This window comes from Cibotium barometz, chromosome 5 (assembly GCF_041138505.1).
Source record: "Cibotium barometz isolate CiBa-2024 chromosome 5, ASM4113850v1, whole genome shotgun sequence".
Lineage (NCBI taxonomy): Eukaryota > Viridiplantae > Streptophyta > Polypodiopsida > Cyatheales > Cibotiaceae > Cibotium > Cibotium barometz.
Genome location: NC_141050.1, coordinates 64,220,418 through 64,230,872, shown reverse-complemented (window position 1 = coordinate 64,230,872; position 10,455 = coordinate 64,220,418). Strand labels below are relative to the sequence as shown.

Here is a 10,455-nt window from a genome sequence, read left to right as displayed (position 1 = left end):
CATGGACATTTCTTTATTAGTGAAGATGGGTATGTTACATCCTTCCCCCCTTAAAGAAATCGTGATGTCCTCATCTCGTCATGAATTGGGGATAATCCTTTAAGAGTGTAGCTTCATCTTCCCAAGTTGCATCCTCTTTAGGGTAATCTTTCCACTGTACTAGATGTTCTACAAGAGTTCTATTTCGGAGTTGCCTTTCCCTAGAATCTATGATACTACTGGGCTGTAATTCAAGGACTCCTTGAGTAGGGATTACAACTTGTTCATCATCAAGAATATGATCGAGACTGGGGACATATGGTTTTAACAAACTTACATGAAATACATTATGGACTTTGATATGGGCTGGGAGTTGGAGTTTATAGGCACTTTTACCTAGACACTTGATAACTGTATAAGGACCACAATACCTAGGGCTGAGCTTCTTATATTTCCCAAGTGATAGAGAACTTCGTTTGGGTCACACTCGTAGAAGAACTTTGTCTCCTTCCTTGAAGATCCTTTCAGACCTCTTGTTGTCAGCATAAAGCTTTTGTCGATCTTGGGCAGCTTTCTTTGAGCATTTTCGTGGATGCCTCAACTCTTATTATTGGATCAGAGAAATTTAAAGGAGACAGGCATTCTTGCCCATAGAGTGCTTTGAATGGTGACATTCCTATGCTTTGATGATAAGACGCATTGTAGGCAAATTCTACCAGAGGAAGGTATTGAATCCACCTTCTTGGTTCCCGTCCACAGTATGCTTTGAGAATGTCTTCAATTACTTGATTGACTCTCTCAGTCTGGCCATCGGTCTCTAGATGATAAGCTGTGCTAAAGCAAAGTTGAGTTCCCAGGGCTTGAAATAAGGATTGCCAGAATTTTGAAGTGAAGTCAAAATCTCGGTCACTTACTATCCTTTTTGGGAGACCATGAAGTTTGAGGACTTCCTTGATGAATACTCGAGCAACATCAGAAGCTTTGAAGGTCTTCTTCGCTGATATAAGGTGAGCTACTTTGGTAAGTAAGTCCACTACTACCAGAATGGAGTCATATCCTCCTTGAACAGTGGGAAGACTTGTGACAAAATCCATACTAATGCACTCCCACTTCATTTGGGGAATATCTAAGGGTTGAAGTTTTCCAGGCATCTTGACTCTTTTAGCTTTGATCCTTTGGCATGAGAGACATTGCTTCAAGTACCGAAGGACATCATTTTTTAAGCCTACCCAATGAAAGCTCCTTCTTACGGCATTTAATGTTTTTGCATAGCCTGGGTGTCCTGCAGTAGGGCTATCATGAGCTTCATGGAGGATTAGTTTCTTTAAAGCAGGATCCTTAGGGATACATAGCATGTGATTGAAGTAGAGGCTTCCTTCATGAGTGGAGTATCCCTTGATTAGATTCTTCTCTTTCTCTGAATGTCCCCCTTCTTCTACTAACTTTATCATCCTCTGATAATCTGGATCATGAGATGAGACTTCTTCCACCTTGACCAGTATGGGATTATTTGGCATTGAAATTGCACTCAAGAAAGATTTGCGGCTAAGTGCATCTGCTACCACATTATCTTTCCCAGGACGGAATTTGATGTCGAAGTTATATTCTTGTAAAATTTCAATCCATCTCCTTTGCCGCATGTTGAGGTTAGGCTGGGTGAAGATCCACTTTAGACTTTTGTGGTCAGTTACAAGCTGGAACTTGGCCCCTAAGAGATAATGTCTCCATAATTTGTGGAAGGGGGGAACCTTACAAGTGGTATCAGAGCCGATCTTAGTTCCTAGGATTTGTTTTTCAAAGGTTAACGGTCAAGGGATTAAAACAAGTGATTGTTTATCATATGAGGACAAATCAATCATCTCTACTAGCCATAGAAGTTGTTTGAATATCCTCACATGTTGAGACAATCATCCTATGAAATTGTTCTTGTATCTTGGGGGTGTACACGCAAGATATTTGTACAATAAATTTGAGAAATTAGATTGGGGAGAAAACCTTTTGTGAGAAAAAACATAGGGTGATCAAATTAAGAAACTAGTGAGAGAGTGAATGACTAGAAGGATAGACCGAAACTTATTTAGAGAAATTTTCAGGATATATCTCCTTAACTTGCATATTATAAATTATTAAGATTATAACTCCATTAAGGTTTGAATAGTTGACGTGTGAATACCATCCATTGGATGCTTTATACTAGGACAATCATCCAAGATCTTGAACCCATCTCAGACAAACATGGGTCTCAGATGTGTAATTCCTAGAGGATCATGCTCTTAGATGTGTTAATCCCAAGATACTAGATGTGTAATTTTCACAAAACTAATAATCTCAGATGTGTCAATCCTGATAATCTTTGGATGTGTCAATCCCAAGGCACCAGATGTGTAATTCTAAAAAAAATGAAGATCTCAGATGTATTAATCTTGACTGCCTTCAAATGTGGTGCTATGATAAGTATTTGATAGTTTTGAACTTTTAATGGATACAATGAAAGAAGCAAGCTCACCCTTGCTCGCGTCTAAAAATCGTAAGATATGCCAAATTAGTTGGAAGCATTGTTGTCAATCTAACCATTGGAGCTAGAAAGTTAGAAACATTGTTGTCAATCTAACCACACTGGAGCTAGAATCAGTTATGAGATGCCATGAAAGTACACCTTCGTGAAAGGTTTTGTCCTCTAGGATTTCGAGAGGATAAAATGAACGAATTTTTGGAGCTAACCCAAGAAGGAAAGACCCTAAAAGAATACCACCAAACTTTTGTTAAACTTCTCCGATTTACTCCAGAGATGAATGAGGTAACTCTTCTCCATCGATTCATTTGGAAGCTTAATCTACCTTTGAATAACCTCATCAAGAATGTGAAAACATCCTCTATTTCAGAAGCTATAATTATAACTAGAGACTATGATAAAGTTTTTTTTAATATAGAAAGTGTCGAGAAGGACATGAGTCCTTCCATGTTAATCAAGAAGTGATCTCCTAATTCAAGAGGAATGTCAAGCCCACCCCTGGCTACAAGGAATCATGAGCTAGAGCAAAAATTAGGTCAAGAAATAGGGATAGCAGGGTTAAAGATAATCGAATTCAACAAGTATTTCTATGAGTAAATAGGGATAGCAGGGTTAAAGATAACCGAATTCAACAAGTATTTCTATGAGTAAATAGGGATAGCAGGGTTAAAGATAACCGAATTCAACAAGTATTTCTATGAGTAAATAGAAGAGGATTGGTGCAAGATTCATGTGAAGTAATGTGCATGATGAATAGAGGTATTCTACAAGACAATACTAAGATTATGAAATTGCTATCATAGGATAGATTGCGTAAAGAATTGATTTCCTTACGTTTTTCCATGATAATTTGTTAAGTACCATCTTACATGGGGGTATAGAATAAGGAATTCGAAGGTCCATACCATATGAGATGTATATGGATACATGAAATTAGGATAATAAGGACAATTAACTTTAGAATAATAAAGATGTTTTGGAGGCACAACAAAACGAGCCAAGCACATGAAATAAATGAATCTTTAAGAACAATATTTAGATAAAACAGGATTTTTACCTAGTGTGGGGACACCACTTTGAAAGAGACACGAGGATTTACTTAGATACTACCCCACCTCGCGAGATGAGTACATCTCGAATCTTTTAAGTGGGGGAGATTGTAAGGTCCCTCCCAAGCCATGTATGTATGTGTCTCTTTTAATATAGATTTCAATAAGGAAAGAGAGTGTATTTAGAGAAGAGTGAGACAATAAGGCTAGAAACATTAGGAAAGTGTTAGAATAAAAATATTAGCTCCAAAAATCCTAAAAGAAGTAAGAACATAAGAATAGTTCTATTAAGAGATAAGTATCCCCAAAAATAGAATTTTGAATTTAGGTGATAAGAGGTCATATTTAGAGTACTTTTACACATTAAGAGTCCATGCATACTAAAAATGTGAAAAAAATAACGCGTTTCTAAAGATGGCGCATTTCTAAAGATGGCATGTTTGTGGCTATATACAGACGTTTTTGCCTATTCTGCCATCGTTGGCTTGTAGACTAGATGCCTTCCCATTTTTTTGACTAGTTATATGACCATATTCTGAGTTTTTATCAGAGATTTATGGCCGAAACAATTTGCTGTTTCTGTCAGGGTCTCTACACAGAGAAAACTATGAGAAGGCAACAAGTAGCCTCAAGGTAATCCTAGAGTTTGATATGTATATATCCCTTTATTCTTATCTAATATCTTAGAAAAGAAGCTTAGATTGCTATGGTCTTTCGAAGGAAGAGACCCAAAACTCCGTAGCTTTTCTTCTAGAGAAAGAATAGTATGCCGTAGCCCTGTAAGAGAAGGTTATTTTGCCATAGATCTTAGAAAGAGAGAAGAGTCACAGTATAAGTAAGAGGAGATAAAGCTTGGGGATGATTGGATGATTTCAATCGTAAGAAACAGTATTAGAAGACTCTATGTTCTAAAGCTCTTGTTAACGAGCAAAGGCAACGATAAACGAGCAAAGGCAACGACAAATTTCTATAAGGTATATACATATTTTGTTTTTCAATTATATATCATTCTTAGGGGTTGAGGTATGGCCCCGGCTTCTCTATTAATTGTTAATAGTGATCTATTTGATTGATTTACTCTATTTAAAGTTTGTATTCTTTTAAGCAACAGCATATGCCTTAATAAAGAATGTCTTATCGCAATCTCAAGTTGAAATGCTAAAATCTTTGTGAAAAGGATTGTTTTCTTAAAGAAGGTGACATGGATCCTAGTCCTATGGTTTAGTGAGTAAATGGATTGTTATCTTGGTTAAATTAAGGTAGAGGTACAACTTCTCCCTGCCTTGACGCTGCCCCGTTCTTGTGCTTGTGTGGCCGGATGGCGGAGACGTTAGTAAGGCCCAGAGTTGGCCCATGGTATCCCTCATACCATTGGGAGAATGAGGTTCGCCAATTGAGGCAAGTGATTGTGATGCTGCCTAGTTCTGAGGGCCCACGCTAGTGCGGTGAATTAGCCCACCCTAGTGCGCAGACATCCCTCTGAGGGGCGGGAGGATCGAGCGATGGAGCCTGAGAGGGCGACAGGCCGGCTTGAGTCCTCTCGCCAGCGACCGACGATGAGGTGTATGGTCTCGTTCGGGGACATCTGATAAAATTAGAATGATATAGAGAAGATTAGCATGGCCCCTGCCCAATGGATGGCATTCACACATCAACTATTCAAATCTTAATGGAGTTATAATCTTAATAATTTATAATATGCAAGTTAATGAGATATATCTTGAAAATATCTCTAAACAAGTTTCGGTCTATCCTTCTAGTCATTCAGTCTCTCACTAGTTTCTTACAAGTGGTATCACTTACAAGTGGTTCAGAGCCGATCTTAGTTCCTAGGAATTGATTTTCAAAGGTTAACTGTCAAGGGATTAAGACAAGTGATTATGAGAATGAATCAATCATCTCTACTGGCCATAGAAGTGATTTGAATATCCTCACGTGTTGAGACAATCATCCTATGAAATTGTGCTTATATCTTGGGGGTGCACACGCAAGATAGTTGTACAATAAATTTGAGAAATAAGATTGGGGAGAAAATATTTTATGAGGAAAAACATAGGGTGATCAAATTAAGAAACTAGTGAGAGACTGAATAACTAGAAGGATAGAACGAAACTTGTTCAGAGAAATTTTCAAGATATATCTCATTAACTTGTATATTATAAATTATTAAGATTAGAACTCCATTAAGATTTGAATAGTTGATGTGTGAATGCCATCCATTGGATGCTTTACACTAGGACGATCATCCAAGATCTTGAATCCATCTCAGACAAACATGGGTCTAACTTCGGATGTGTAATTCCCAGAGGATCATGCTCTTAGATGTGTCAATCCCAAGGCACTAGATGTGTAATTCTCAAAAAAATGAAGATCTCAGATGTATTAATCTTGACTGCCTTCAAATGTGGTGCTAAAGTAAGTATTTGATAGTTTTGAACTTTTACTGGATACAATGAAAGAAGTAGCTCACCCTTGCTCGCATCTAAAAATCGTAAGAAATGGCAAATTAGTTGGAAGCATTGTTGTCAATCTAACCACCACTGGAGCTAGAATCAGTTATGAGATGCCATGAAATTACACCTTCGTGAATGGTTTTGTCCTGCAGGATTTCGAGAGGATAAAATGAACGAATTTTTGGAGCTAACCCAAGAAGGAAAGACCCTAAAAGAATACCACCAAACTTTTAAACTTCTCCGATTTACTCTAGAGATGGATGAGGTAACTCTTCTCCATCGATTCATTTGGAAGCTTAATCTACCTTTGAATAACCTCATCAAGAATATAAAACCATCCTCTATTTCAGAAGCCATAATTATAGCCAGAGATTGTGATAAAGTTTTTATATATAGAGAAGCAAATGAGTCCTTCCATGTTAATCAAGAAGAGGTCTCCTAATTCAAGAAGAACGTCAAGCCCACCCCTGGCTACAAGGAATCATGAGCTAGAGCAAAAAATTAGGTCAAGAAATAGGGATAGCGGGGTTAAAGATAATCGAATTCAACAAGTATTTCTATGAGTAAATAGAAGAGGATTGGTACAAGATTCATGTGGAGTAATGTGCATGATGAATAGAGCTATTCTACAAGACGATACTAAGATTATGAAATTGCTATCATAGGTTAGATTGCATAAAGGATTGATTTCCTTACGTTTTTCCATGATAATTTGTTAAGTACCATCTTACATGGGGGTATAGAATAAGGAATTCGAAGGTCCATACCATATGAGATGTATATGGATACATGAAATTAGGATAATAAGGACAATTAACTTTAGAATAATAAAGATGTTTTGGAGGCACAACAAAACGAGCCAAGCACATGAAATAAATGAATCTTTAAGAACAATATTTAGATAAAACAGGATTTTTACCTAGTGTGGGGACACCACTTTGAAAGAGACACGAGGATTTACTTAGATACTACCCCACCTCGCGAGATGAGTACATCTCGAATCTTTTAAGTGGGGGAGATTGTAAGGTCCCTCCCAAGCCATGTATGTATGTGTCTCTTTTAATATAGATTTCAATAAGGAAAGAGAGTGTATTTAGAGAAGAGTGAGACAATAAGGCTAGAAACATTAGGAAAGTGTTAGAATAAAAATATTAGCTCTAAAAATCCTAAAAGAAGTAAGAACATAAGAATAGTTCTATTAAGAGATAAGTATCCCCAAAAATAGATTTTTGAATTTAGGTGATAAGAGGTCATATTTAGAGTACTTTTACACATTTAGAGTCCATGCATACTAAAAATGTGAAAAAATAACGCGTTTCTAAAGATGGCGTGTTTGTGGCTATATACAGACGTTTTTGCCTATTCTGCCAACGTTGGCTTGTAGACTAGATGCCTTCCCGTTTTTTTGACTGGTTATATGACCATATTCTGAGTTTTTATCAGAGATTTATGGCCGAAACAATTTGCTGTTTCTATCAGGGTCTCTACACAGAGAAAACTGTGAGAAGGCAGCAAGTAGCCTCAAGGTAATCCTAGAGTTTGATATGTATATATCCCTTTATTCTTATCTAATATCTTAGAAAAGAAGCTTAGATTGCTATGGTCTTTCGAAGGAAGAGACCCAAAACTCCGTAGCTTTTCTTCTAGAGAAAGAATAGTATGCCGTAGCCCTGTAAGAGAAGGTTATTTTGCCATAGATCTTAGAAAGAGAGAAGAGTCACAGTATAAGTAAGAGGAGATAAAGCTTGGGGATGATTGGATGATTTCAATCGTAAGAGAAGCTATTAGAAGACTCTATGTTCTAAAGCTCTTGTTAACGAGTAAAGGCAACGATAAACGAGCAAAGGCAACGACAAATTTCTATAAGGTATATACATATTTTGTTTTTCAATTATATATCATTCTTAGGGGTTGAGGTATGGCCCCGGCTTCTCTATTAATTGTTAATAGTGATCTATTTGATTGATTTACTCTATTTAAAGTTTGTATTCTTTTAAGCAATATCATATGCCTTAATAAAGAATGTCTTATCGCAATCTCAAGTTGAAATGCTAAAATCTTTGTGAAAAGGATTGTTAATAGTGATCTATTTGATTGATTTACTCTATTTAAAGTTTGTATTCTTTTAAGCAATATCATATGCCTTAATAAAGAATGTCTTATCGCAATCTCAAGTTGAAATGCTAAAATCTTTGTGAAAAGGATTGTTTTCTTAAAGAAGGTGACATGGATCCTAGTCCTATGGTTTAGTGAGTAAATGGATTGTTATCTTGGTTAAATTAAGGTACAGGTACAACTTCTCCCTGCCTTGACGGTGCCCCGTTCTTGTGCATGTGTAGCCGGATGGCGGAGACGTTAGTAAGGCCCGGAGTTGGCCCATGGTATCCCTCATACCATTGGGAGAATGAGGTTCGTCGATTGAGGCAAGTGATTGTGATGCTGCCTAGTTCTAAGGGCCCATGCTAGTGCGGTGAATTAGCCCACCCTAGTGCGCAGACATCCCTCTGAGGGGCGGGAGGATCGAGCGATGGAGCCTGAGAGGGCAACAGGCCCCGGCTTGAGTCCTCTTGCCAGCGATCGATGATGAGGTGTATGGTCCCGTTCGGGGACATCTGATAAAATTGGAATGATATAGAGAAGATTAGCATGGCCCCTGCCCAATGGAAGGCATTCACACATCAACTATTCAAATCTTAATGGAGTTATAATCTTAATAATTTATAATATGCAAGTTAATGAGATATATCCTGAAAATTTCTCTAAACAAGTTTCGGTCTATCCTTCTAGTCATTCAGTCTCTCACTAGTTTCTTACAAGCGGTATCAGAGCCGATCTTAGTTCCTAGGAATTGATTTTCAAAGGTTAACTGTCAAGGGATTAAGACAAGTGATTGTTTATTATATGAGGATGAATCAATCATCTCTACTGGCCATAGAAGTGATTTGAATATCCTCACGTGTTGAGACAATCATCCTATGAAATTGTGCTTATATCTTCTGGGTGCACACGCAAGATATTTGTACAATAAATTTGAGAAATAAGATTGGGGAGAAAATATTTTGTGAGGAAAAACATAGGGTGATCAAATTAAGAAACTAGTGAGAAACTGAATAACTAGAAGGATAGACCGAAACTTGTTTAGAGAAATTTTCAAGATATATCTCATTAACTTGTATATTATAAATTATTAAGATTATAACTCCATTAAGATTTGAATAGTTGATGTGTGAATGCCATCCATTGGATGCTTTACACTAGGACGATCATCCAAGATCTTGAATCCATCTCAGACAAACATGGGTCTAACTTCGGATGTGTAATTCCTAGAGGATCATACTCTTAGATGTGTCAATCCCAAGGCACTAGATGTGTAATTCTCAAAAAAAATGAAGATCTCAGATGTATTAATCTTGACTGCCTTCAAATGTGGTGCTAAAATAAGTATTTGATAGTTTTGAACTCAGGGAACCATAGATATGGATTTTGTAGAGGCACATGTCTCAACAGAAGATGCAGAGAAGTTTGAGGGTGGAGGGCCAGAGCCTGAGCTCAGGCTAAAAGGCAAAGATTGATTGGAGGTCAATATGGAGGGAAGGAGGCTGGTCAGATGCTTCAAGATACCTTGCTTCTTGATACACCTCAGGAACCATTAGGTGGCTTTTGACTTTCGAGTTGCACAAGCTAATTGGATTTTGCAGCCATATGTGGTGGCAAATCAGGTTAGGGCTGCCAAGGTTCCAATAAAGGAAGTGGTAGATGCCCAAGTGGAAACATGGCAGTTTGTGGCACAAGTGGAATCCTTTCATAACAAGACTACAATTTTCTTTTTTACTAGACGAATTCCATTCTTCACGATAGGATTACAGGCTGGATACAATGAAAGAAGTAGCTCACCCTTGCTCGCATCTAAAAATCGTAAGAAATGCCAAATTAGTTGGAAGCATTGTTGTCAATCTAACCACCACTGGAGAGCTAGCATCAGTTATGAGATGCCATGAAATTACACCTTCGTGAAAGGTTTTGTCCTCCAGGATTTCGAGAGGATAAAATGAACGAATTTTTGGAGCTAACCCAAGAAGGAAAGACCCTAAAGAAATACCACCAAACTTTTAAACTTCTCCGATTTACTCTAGAGATGGATGAGGTAACTCTTCTCCATCGATTCATTTGGAAGCTTAATCTACCTTTGAATAACCTCATCAAGAATATAAAACCATCCTCTATTTCAGAAGCCATAATTATAGCCAGAGATTGTGATAAAGTTTTTATATATAGAGAAGCAAATGAGTCCTTCCATGTTAATCAAGAAGAGGTCTCCTAATTCAAGAAGAACGTCAAGCCCACCCCTGGCTACAAGGAATCATGAGCTAGAGCAAAAAATTAGGTAAAGAAATAGGGATAGCGGGGTTAAAGATAATCGAATTCAACAAGTATTTCTATGAGTAAATAGAAGAGGATTGGT

General features: G+C 37.5%; 2 non-coding genes across 2 annotated transcripts; both read left to right on the top strand.

The window, feature by feature from the left end:
• Positions 1 to 5,108: 5,108 nt before the first annotated feature.
• Positions 5,109 to 5,209, top strand: LOC147638763 (U6 spliceosomal RNA). Its single transcript, XR_015265978.1, has one exon. It is a non-coding gene; the product is annotated as a U6 spliceosomal RNA (small nuclear RNA).
• Positions 5,210 to 8,588: 3,379 nt separating this feature from the next.
• Positions 8,589 to 8,689, top strand: LOC147638762 (U6 spliceosomal RNA). The gene has a single exon (XR_015265977.1). It is a non-coding gene; the product is annotated as a U6 spliceosomal RNA (small nuclear RNA).
• The last annotated feature ends 1,766 nt before the right edge of the window (positions 8,690 to 10,455 follow it).